The 11,090-nt window shown below is 44.4% G+C and overlaps 1 pseudogene; it reads right to left on the reverse strand.

Moving 5' to 3' along the window:
• Positions 1-4,293: 4,293 nt before the first annotated feature.
• Positions 4,294-4,388, reverse strand: LOC116271923 (annotated as a pseudogene).
• Positions 4,389-11,090: the final 6,702 nt, after the last annotated feature.

Below are 11,090 nucleotides of genomic sequence, written 5' to 3' on the forward strand. Positions count from 1 at the left end.
CAACCTTTGCCTCCCGGGTTCAAGCAATTCTCTGCCTCAGCCTGCTGAGTAGCTGGGATTACAGGCACCTGCCACCATGCCTGGCTAATTATTTTTTGTATTTTTAGTAGAGACGGGTTTCACCATCTTTGCCAGGCTGGTCTTGAACTCCTGACCTCGTGATCCACCCGCTTCAGCCACCCAAAGTGCTGGGATTACAGGCGTTAGCCACTGCGCCCAGCCCAGCAATGTATCTTTAGTGAAAAAAAACCCAGAAAGATAATAAAGTATATTGAAACCATCGCTGGCCAGGATCACTTCGCCATGTGCTGTTTCCTCTTCTGTGTTTTTCTTTTGAAAATCCAGCACAGGATGCTGGAGCCACAGTCAGCAGCTAGTGAAAGAGTCAGGATCTTGGCTTCAGAAACATAATCCCTCCTGAACTTTAAACCTAAATATTTCATTGCCCACTGTACATTTCTAGAGAGAATACCTGCAGACACTTCTAGCTCAATACCTCTGAGGCTGAACTTGGCCCACTCACCTTTACACAAATCTGTTTCCTCTCTTGTATTCCCTCAGTTGGATGTCAGCCCCATTCACCAATCACTTTGATTGGAGTCCTGAGAGTCATCACTTGTCCCTGTAAACATAACTCATATCCTCCCTCTCACCTGGACTGTTGCAAGAGTCTCCTCACTGGTCTCTCTGCCTCCATCCTCTTCCCATTTCTTTTTCTTTTGCTTCTTTTTTTTGAGATAGAGTCTCGCTCTGTCACCCAGGCTGGAGTGCAGTGGCATGATCTTGGCTTACTGCAAGCTCTGCCTCCCGGATTCACGCCATTCTCCTGCCTCAGCCTCCCGAGTAGCTGGGACTACAGGCACCTGCTACCCCACCCGGCTAATTTTTTTTTTTTTTTTTTGTATTTTTAGTAGAGACGGGGTTTCACTGTGTTAGCCAGGATGGTCTCAATCTCCTGACCTCATGATCCGCCTGCCTTACCCTCCCAAAGTGCTGGGATTACAGGCGTGAGTCACCAGGCCCGGCCCATCCTCTTCCCATTTCAATTCACCTTCCACCTTGTCCATAAAGTGACTCTTCTCAGTTGCAAATCTTACCATTTTCCTCGCTTATAATGTTTCAATGGCTTCTTTTGGCAATAAGATAAAATATAAATTCTCTTATAAAATATAAATTAAACATAAATATATAATTCTCTTATATGAAAAGGCTTTTCATTTATTGGGCTGCCTAGCTCTCTGGCCTCCTTTTGCCAGTTTGTCAAGCCACTGATTGACCTGCTATATTTTGTACTGTTTCCTCTGGCTGGAAGGCCCAGCTCTCAAAGTCCGCCTAAGTATCACCTATTCATCCCAGTATGGTCCAAACTGGATCTCCTCTGACTCCACTCAGGTAATGTTACTCACTCCCTTCTTTGTGTTCTCACAGTACCATATAGATGAGTGGTTCTCAACCAGGAGCAATTTTGTTTGATGCCACGGGGCAAACACTTGGCAATATCTGAAGATAATTTTGGTCACCACAACTAGGAATGAAGTGCTACAGGCATCTGGCAGAGGCCAGGGATTCGGCTAACAATGCTGCGATACTAACGATGCTGTTACAATGTACAAGACAGCCCTCCACAACAAAGAATCATCCAGTCCAAAATGTCAGTAGTGCTGAGGTTGAAAAACCCGGATGTACCACACTTTATCACACTTGTCTGTTTACACATCTGTCTCTCCCTGTTATACTATACGCTCCTCAAGGGCATGCACCATGTCTTACCTTTAAATCCTCAGGAGTGAGCAGTGCAATACATGTAGTAGGTGCTCACTAAGTATCTATGGAGTGAATTAATGAGAGAGAAGTTAAATAAGTCTCATCTCATCCCTGCACCTAACAGGCCCACACCTGCATTTCAAAGCAAAGAGGGTAGGAACATAAGATGCTTGGGGGCAGAAGAGTTAGGGGATGTGGATCAACCAAAGCAGCTGTAACTTCTGATCAGCTGCTCAGCCTAGTAAGGTTGAACTCTCCATCTTTCTCAAGTCCTCTATCCCTTCATGGTCCCCACTCCATAACCCCATGAGACTACCAAATTATTTTCATTTTCTCCCTCAGAAATATTTCCTGAATCCAAGCCATCCCCACTGCCAAAGCTATAGATCAGCCTGTCAGTGGCATCACTTTCCTATACCACTATTGTGCCCTTCTATTTAGTCTCTCTGCCACCTACAAATTGAGAAAGTCAAATTCAGTAAGTCCTTATAGTTTCCAGCTCTAAAAGGATTTGTAATGTCATATAGTGCCAATCAATTCCAGCCTTCCATTAAATAATCCATATAAATCAGTATTCATGCCTTCACTTATTCGTATGGATATAATACTTCAAAACACTAACTGGGAATAAGTGTAATACTTTAGAAAGCCTTGTACTCTTTCATAACCTTTCATCTTGGAAACATAAACTCAAAAGTAAATAGCTTTAATTGATCCTCCCTTTCTTCTAGTAACCCAGTTCCCACAGATCAGTTTCTTAACAAATCCAAACAAGGAGTAAAACATTGAGAGTTTCAGAATGTGTGCATAGCATATTTTCAGCAAAGAGATGAGCAACACTTTCAATTAAAAAGGAATCTAAAAGAAAACAGCAACATCCCTGCAAAAGTAGATGAGGACAGCCAGCTGGACTTACCTGCTAACTCAGCACTCCCCTCCCCAACTCCTCCACCTTCCAGCCATGCTGCATTGACCTTTTTATCATGGAATGGTATGCAGCTTCTCGGATGTTGTCTTTGTCACTCATAACCCCAGCAGACTTGTGTTATAAGCAGCTGCTTATATTGCTGTTAGGTAAAGATATAGAACACGAAGTAATGATTATGTAATTTGTCAGTGGTCAAAGAAACCAAGGAAATTGAGCAAAGGTGACTGAGAACAAGTGTCCAGTATGGGCTCCAACACCCAGTAGGGCCTTTTCCCATTGGTTTTTCTCCTACAAGGAATTCCTCTCTTATTGAAAGACAGTACAGTTTCAAGAATATCATTTGACCAGATATCCTGCTCCATTCTTGGAGTGAAAAAACAGATGTGATTTTAGTATAAGAGTCTAGCTAGGGACGTGGATGAAATTAATTTATAACAGGACCAAGCTGAGGAAAAACATTGGTAAATGCTACAAATAGTTTCTCGCTTTGTCTAATGGGGAAATCTCTACAGGATGATAAAGATGCTAGCTGTGTTTAATAGCAAATGTTAATTCAGGGGAATATGAAATAATCATGATACCTTTCTCTCTATGAGCCAAATGCAGCTTTGGAATTTTTCTCACTATAGTGTTGTAGGCAGAAACTATCAACTGAGGAAATACTTGTCCTCCTTAGGTAGCCCATGCAATGATCAGGTTTAGACAGTAAAAAAACCTATTTAAATGACTGGATTGCTCATCTTTTATTTACTTTACTCGCAGTGGCCTAACCTGGAACATATAGAAGAAAGTAGTGGAATGGTTTTTCCAGATGCACTTCAGTTACTTCAGGTCCTCAGTCTTTAATAAGGTTTTGGGAGAGAAAAAAAGCTATTGCTGTGTGAATTCAATAAATATTGAAATATTTTAAAAATCAGTGAACATTATTTCTGCCATCATGTGATCTGAACTATCTGAGTAGTATCATAAATCTTGGGTGATGGGTTATCTTGACCAACCTCCCTTTCAGTAAGAATCAAATTATTAACAGAAAGTGAAAGAGAGAGAAACCTATTCAATGTTTCAAGTCCCTCAGAAGAGGGTGAGGTAGCTCTCCAGTTCGTTGCTAGATCCAGCCTGGCCAGTGAACCCTGAAAAAGCCCAAGTCCTGCTTTCATCATGGAAGCACGGGACAAAGTGTCCCTTCCTAAAAACAGAAGTTAGACCAGATCCCTTCCTGCCTATGATTCTTCAAGAAGCATTGCATCATCAACATCAGGCGTAAGCATTAATAAAGACGCTAAATAATAACAGAGACGAAACGCATCGCAAAGAGAGTTTCCTTTCATCCCTTTTAAAATGTAAATACTCCCAGGAGGAATCAACCAGCATCATTACGGGTTAATGCATCTGTAGAACAACTAGGGCCAGGATATAAAATAAGAAATAAGTAGGGAGGAGAGAAAGGCATCCTTGAGACGACTCCAAGAAGGAAAGTTGGGGGTTGAGGGGAAATTTCTGATTTTACCTTAAAGTCACCCTAATTCGATGACTTTTTGTGGTTTTTTTTCTTTTTTCTTTTTTACTTGGCCCTGCCCAAGCAGGACCTAAAAAAAAAAAAAAAAAAAAAAAAAAAGTTACTAACAGCTGTTACTCTCCACGGAAATCTGCAGTAAAAGGCAAAAGATGTATTCGTTCTGAAGAGAAACCAAAGCCTGCGATGAGCTTCTGTATCTCCCTCAGTCCTCTAGCATCACGTTAGGAACCCTCTAGGAACTGAGTCTTCGCAGCCCGGGCTGCCACCTGCAGACACGCACTTTTCAACGCCCGCACCCTACCCGGCGCCGGCTCTCCCACCCAGGCCTCTCTGCTTCAGCGCCGCCCCGGCCGTGGGAGTCGGCGGACGCAGTCCACAGCTCCACGGAAAACAGCCGTCGGGGTTCCGGGTGCGCCCCGCCACGGCCCCGCCCACGGCCCCGGGGTCCCGCCCCTCGCCCTCAGCCCCCAACCGACTGTCTTTAGGGTCCCCCTGGCCAGCCACGCAGACCCGCAGCGACTCCGCAGGGACTGCGATCCCGTGCCGCTCTCGCGCTGCTGCTCCGGCCGCCCAGCAGCTCTGAGGATGGAGAGGAGGGCGCGGAGCTCCTCCAGGGAGTCTCGCGGGCGAGGCGGCAGGTCCCCGCACAAGGAGAACAAGAGAGCAAAGGCCGAGAGGAGCGGCGGAGGCCGCAGACACCGGGAGGCTGGGCCCAAGCCGTCGGGCTCTGGACGGGCGGAGACCCCGGGGGAGCCCCGAGCGCCCGCCGCCACGGTGGTGGACGTGGATGAGGTCCGGGGCTCCGGCGAGGAGGGTACCGAGGTGGTGGCGCTGCTGGAGAGCGAGCGGCCCGAGGAAGGTACGGACCCGGCACCGTTATCTGCCGCCTTTCCAGGTGGTAACTAAGGGGTGTCAGATAAGGTGGAAAGGGTCATCCCACGAGACCCACTGAAGCCAGAGCAGACTGCTGGATGCTCAGGTTCCCAGGAACGGAAAGGCGTTAAGTTAGGAACCCAGCAACCTCCTATGGTGAGCAAAGAACATCAGAAGAAATACAAATGTCGCTATTTACTGGTCTCGGGGCCAGCCTTGGATGGGAGTTGGGAGGGAGTGTGGTACAGGTTGGGGACCAATCAACTTGGCAAAGGAGCCATGAGCTTTTTTTTTTTTTTTTGTGGCCATGGAGGGGCATACGGGCACCTAATTTAAGTAAAGACATGCACGAGCTGGTGGCTGTAGGCAGTTATGTGGCTTATTCTTCTTCCCGCGTCCCCACCCCTCGGTCTTACCTAAAAGCATTTTAAACTTCTGGGAAGATGGTCATTCTTTCTGAAAAGCAGCCGCAGCAGAGCCAAGTGAGGAAGAGCCACACCTGAGTTTAAATCACAGCCCAACCACTTGCTAGCCATGTGATCATAGGAAGGAACCTTAACCATCTCTCATACAGCAGTACCTGCCTCAGAGGGTAGAGGTGAGGATACAATGAGAAAAGGCACCCAAAGCACTTTGCACAGTCTGGAACAAAAACATACTCAATTCCAGCTGCGACCTTGCAAGCTAAGAGAGAGGAAAATTAGGTCAAAGAAGGGAATGCAAAGAAAGGTGTCTCTTTTGCTTCTGCAGGAGAAACAACTCAGGAAAATTTTATCTACCTCCAGTCTTTTTTATAATGAGTGGAAGAAAAAAATGATTACCACTTTAGTGGGATGACAGCTGTTAAAAGAAATTAAATAAGGAATAGTGTGTTATATTGCTTCCTGCTGGCTATGAAGTTTTAACATTTCCTAGTTACCAGCAATGCAGTACATGCTAGATCACAGAAAGCTACCATTTAAGGAAGATTTCTGCAGTTGGGGTGTAATTTAAATGGGTCATGTTAATACTGTTTTGCCCCGTTGATGATACCCTTTCATCAGTCAGAAACCTCTGTTCAGTAAATGGTTGCTGGATTCAATGCTGAGGTTATAAGGCTTGTTACTGTTAGGCAGCAGATCACACTGGTAGGGTAAGCAAGTAAGGAAGCCACCATTTATGAAACCCCTACTATATGCCAGGCACACACTGGGTGTTTTACTGAGTTATTTAATCCCTCACCATCCTCTTATTACAGATGAGGAAACATGCTCTGAGAAATTAAGTAACATGCGCAAGTCCTGTAGCTGGGAAGTAGAGAAGCCAAAATCCTAGAATAAGACAGTCTGATTGAACTGCTCACCCTTGCTTGGTGCTGCCCCTAATTTCTGGTCATGGTCCTACTGGCTGTGGCCTTGGGCACCTCTGTGGGCCTCAGTCCCTCCAGCTACGGAGTAACTAAAGCAGGAGACCCCAAGCAGTGGGCGAGCAGTCCCACTAAGGATGAAGTGACCTTTACTGAGCCCTTGCGTGGGAAGTTTCTGAAGCTCACGGGGAACACAGAGTAACGTCCCCTCCTCTTTCTCACTTAGCACCACACTCCCAAAGGCAGGCTACTTAAGATGGGAGAAATGAAAAGGCACTTCACCTCACCAAAATGTTGGGGACTCTCAGACGATGTTTAAAGGCTTTTCCTGCTTGAATAATTAATGTTTCACTATTCACTTAAACCAAACAAATTGGATATTCAAGCAACTTATCCTAACAGAATAGTATTTTGGGGGTAAATCATCACTTTAGTTTTGAGGATATAAATTAGTTTTCTATTCATATCTCTCGCTACTGTATGAAGGAATTTTTGAGGCCTTTCTTCACTTATAAAATGTAATTTTGTATATGCATTTGTTTATTTTTACTTGCCATGGCTACCACTGGCAACTGAAACATATTTATAAACTAATTAGAAAGGGCAATGATACTGTTAGTCATTGCCCTTGAAGAAGAATATTATAAAAATTAGTATGTTGGTAGAGCAGCATTTCCCAGAGTAGGTTCCATGAGAAATAAGTTCCATAGAATATCAATGAGTGCTCCTTAGAGAAAATATTACCTGGTCAAATGTGGGTAAACAAAGCTAAGAATGCTTTGCGAGATTTTCATAGCTTCAATGTCCTGAAGAGCACTGGCAACTCCAGGAATGGGATGTAGTGCCTAGTATTCTCTAAACTCATTTGCCCAGGAAATTCTTCTTTCGTGGAGCACCCTGTGGAATTAGTATTTTGTAGGATGGCCTTTAGAAACTCCCATACTATGGCATTCAGTGCTGATTTTGTTTTTGTGCTGGTACAACTTGCATATCTGTCCTCTTCTTCAAGCGATCTGCACATCAATTTGGTGGTGACCTTTCTGGGCATGAAAATCAAATATTCAAGCCTACTAATTAGTTATCCCCTTTGTTCCCATCTCTTAAAAATAAGATTTTAGGACAGGTGCCATAGCTCATACCTATAATCCCAGCACTTAGGGAGGCTGAGGTGAGAGGAACACTTGAGGCTAGGAGTTTGAGACCAGCCTGGGCAGCATAGCGAGACCCCCATCTCTGCAAAAAAATAATTAGCCAGGTATGGTGGCATGCACCTGCAGTCCCAGCTACTTGAGAGGCTAAGGTGGGGAGACTTCTTGAGCCCAGGAGGCCAAGGATGCAGAAAGCCATGATTGCATCACTGCACTCCAGCCTGGAGAGAGCAAGACCCTGGCTCAAAAGAAAGAAAAAAAGAAGGAAAGAGAAAGAAAGAAATAAGACAGGAAGGCAGGAAGACAGGAGGGAGGGAGGGAAGGAGGGAGGAAGGGAGGGAGGGAAGGAATGAAGGAAGGAAGGAAGGAAGGAAGGAAAGAAAGTAGACTTTACAATTTCCTAATTTTTAGTCACCTTCTAGTCTTCTGTGATATTTTTAAACTGGCAAATAATATTCCTTTGGTCAGTTTTCTAGTACCTGGAGGTTAAAATTCTTGAAATTTTCATAACTCTTACATTTAAATCATTTTCACTCCTCCTTTCTTCTCACATTCAACTAATATTTATTGAGCATGTGTATGGTTGCCAGGCACTATTCTAAGCCCTGGGGACATAGTGTAAATAAGACAAGACCCCAAGAAGCTTGTGTTCTTGAGGCTGACTTTCCTTGATATTGTTTCATTTACCACCCAAGCATCTTGGATGTTCTGAACCCCAGTTCCTTATCACTTTTTCATACACATTAGTAGGTGAGTATTACCCCATAAAGGTAATTTTCAAAGACTATTGAGATCAACACCTTAATGGAGGTGTTAAAATGGTGGAATTTCAGACATTAAGGCAGGTAATGGATGGGAACGTTATTTCATGGAAGATAAGCCTCTGGACACGTGGTTGGATCACTTAAAACAAACCAGACAGAAGATGGCTGAATAGGAACAGCTCTGGTCTGCAGCTCCCAGTGTGATTGACACAGAAGACGGGTGATTTGTGCATTTCCAGCTGAGGTTCCTGGTTCATCTCAATGGGACTGGTTGGACAGTGGGTGCAGCCCACAGAGGGCGAGCTGAAGCAGGGCAGGGTGTCGCCTCACCTGGGAAGCACAAGGGGTCGGGGGATTTCCCTTTCCTAACCAAGGGAAGCTGTGACAGACTACCTAGAAAAATGGGACATTCCCGTCCAACTACTGCGCTTTTCCCAAGGTCTTAGCAACCAGCAGACAAGGTGATTCTCTCCTGTGCCCAGCTCAGTGGGGCCCATGCCCATGGAGCCTTGCTCACTGCTAGCACAGCAGTCTGAGTTCGATCTGTGAGACGGCAGCCTGGCTAGGGGAGGGGTGTCTGCCATTGCTGAGGCTTGAGTAGGTAAACAAAGCATCCAGGAATCTCGAACTGGGCAGAGTGCACTGCAGCTCAACAAGGCCTACTGCCTCTAGACTCCACCTCCGTGGGCAGGGCATAGCTGAACAAAAGGCAGCAGACAACTTCTGCAGACTTAAACGTCCCTGTCTGACAGCTCTGAAAAGAGCAGTGGTTCTCCTAGCATGGCATTTGAGCTCTGAGAATGGACAGACTGCCTGCTCAAGTTGGTCCCTGACCCTTGTGTAGCCTAACTGGGGGACAGCTCCCAGCAGGGACCGACAGACACCTCATATAGGAAGACAGACACCTCATATGGGATGAAGCTTCCAGAGGAAGCACCAGGCAGCAATATTTACTGTTCTGCAGCCTCCACTGGTGACACCCAGGCAAACAGGGTCTGGAGTGGAACTCCAGCAAACTCCAACAGACCTGCAGCTGAGGGACCTGACTGTTAGAAGGAAAACTAACAAACAGAAAGGAATAGCTTCAACATCAACAAAAGGGTCATCTACACCAAAACCACATCTGTAGGTCACCAACATCAAAGACCAAAGGTAGATAAAACCACAAAGATAGGTAGAAACCAGAGAAGAAAAGCTGAAAATTCTAAAAATCAGAGCGCCTCTTCTCCTCCAAAGGATTGCAGCTCCTCGCCAGCAACAGAACAAAGCTGGATGACGAATGACTTTAACAAATTGACAAAAGTCGTCTTCTAAAGGTCAGTAATAACAAACTTCTCTGAGCAAAAGGAGGATGTTTGAACGCATCGCAAAGAAGTTAAAAACCTTGAAAAAAGATTAGATGAATGGCTAACTACAATAAACAGTGGAGAGAGGACCTTAAATGACCTGATGAAGCTGAAAACCATGGCACAAGAACTTCATGATGCATGCGAAAGCTTCAATAGCCAATTCAATCAAGTGGAAGAAAGAGTGTCAGCAATTGAAGATCAAATTAATGAAATAAAGTGAGAAGACAAGGTTAGAGAAAAAAGAGTAAAAAGAAATTAACAAAGCCTCCAAGAAATATGGGACTATATGAAAAGACCAAACCTACGTTTGACTGGTGTACCTGAAAGTGATGGGGAAAATGGAACCAAGTTGGAAAACACTCTTCATGATATTATCCAGGAGAACTTCCCCAACCTAGCAAGGCAGGCCAACATTCAAATTCAGGAAATACAGAAAACACCACAAACATACTTCTCAAGAAGAGCAACCCAAAGACACATAATTGTCACATTCACTGAGGTTGAAATGAAGGAAAAAATGTTAAGGGCAGCCAGAGACAAAGGTTAAGTTACCCACAAAGGGAAGCCCATCAGACTATCAGCAGACCTCTCTGCAGAACCCTACAAACTAGAAGAGAGTGGGGGCCAATATTCAACATTCTTAAAGAAAACAATTTTTAACCCAGAATTTCATATCCAGCCAAACTAAGTTTCATAAGTGAAGAATAAATAAAATCCTTTAGAGACAAGCAAATGCTGAGAGATTTTGTCACCACCAGGCCTGCTTTCTTACAAGAGCTCCTGAAGGAAGCACTAAACATGCAAAGGAGCAACCGGTACCAGCCACTGCAAAAACATGCCAAATTGTAAAGACCATTGATGCTAGGAAGAAACTGCATCAATTAACAGGCAAAATAACCAGTTAGCATCATAATGACAGGATCAAATTCACACATAACAATATTAACCTTAAATATAAATGGGCTAAATGCCCCAATTAAAAGACACAGACTGGCAAATTGGATGAAGAGTGAAGACCCATCAGTGTGCTATATTCAGGAGACCCATCTCATGTGCAGACTCACATAGGCTCAAAATAAAGGGATGGAGGAAGACCTACCAAGCAAATGGAAAGCAAAAAAAGCAGGGGTTACAATTCTAGTCTCTGATAAAACAGACTTTAAACCAACAAAGATAAAAAGAGACAAAGAAGGCCATTATATAATGGTAAAGGGATCAATTCATCAAGAAGAGCTAACTATCCTAAAGATATACGCACCCAATACAAGAGCACCCAGATTCAGAAAGCAAGTCCTTAGAGACCTACAAAGAGACTTAGACTCCCACACAATAATAATGGGAGACTTTAACACCCCACTGTCAATATTAGATCAATGAGACAGAAGGTTGACAAGGATATTCAG

Source organism: Papio anubis, chromosome 1 (assembly GCF_008728515.1).
Source record: "Papio anubis isolate 15944 chromosome 1, Panubis1.0, whole genome shotgun sequence".
Lineage (NCBI taxonomy): Eukaryota > Metazoa > Chordata > Mammalia > Primates > Cercopithecidae > Papio > Papio anubis.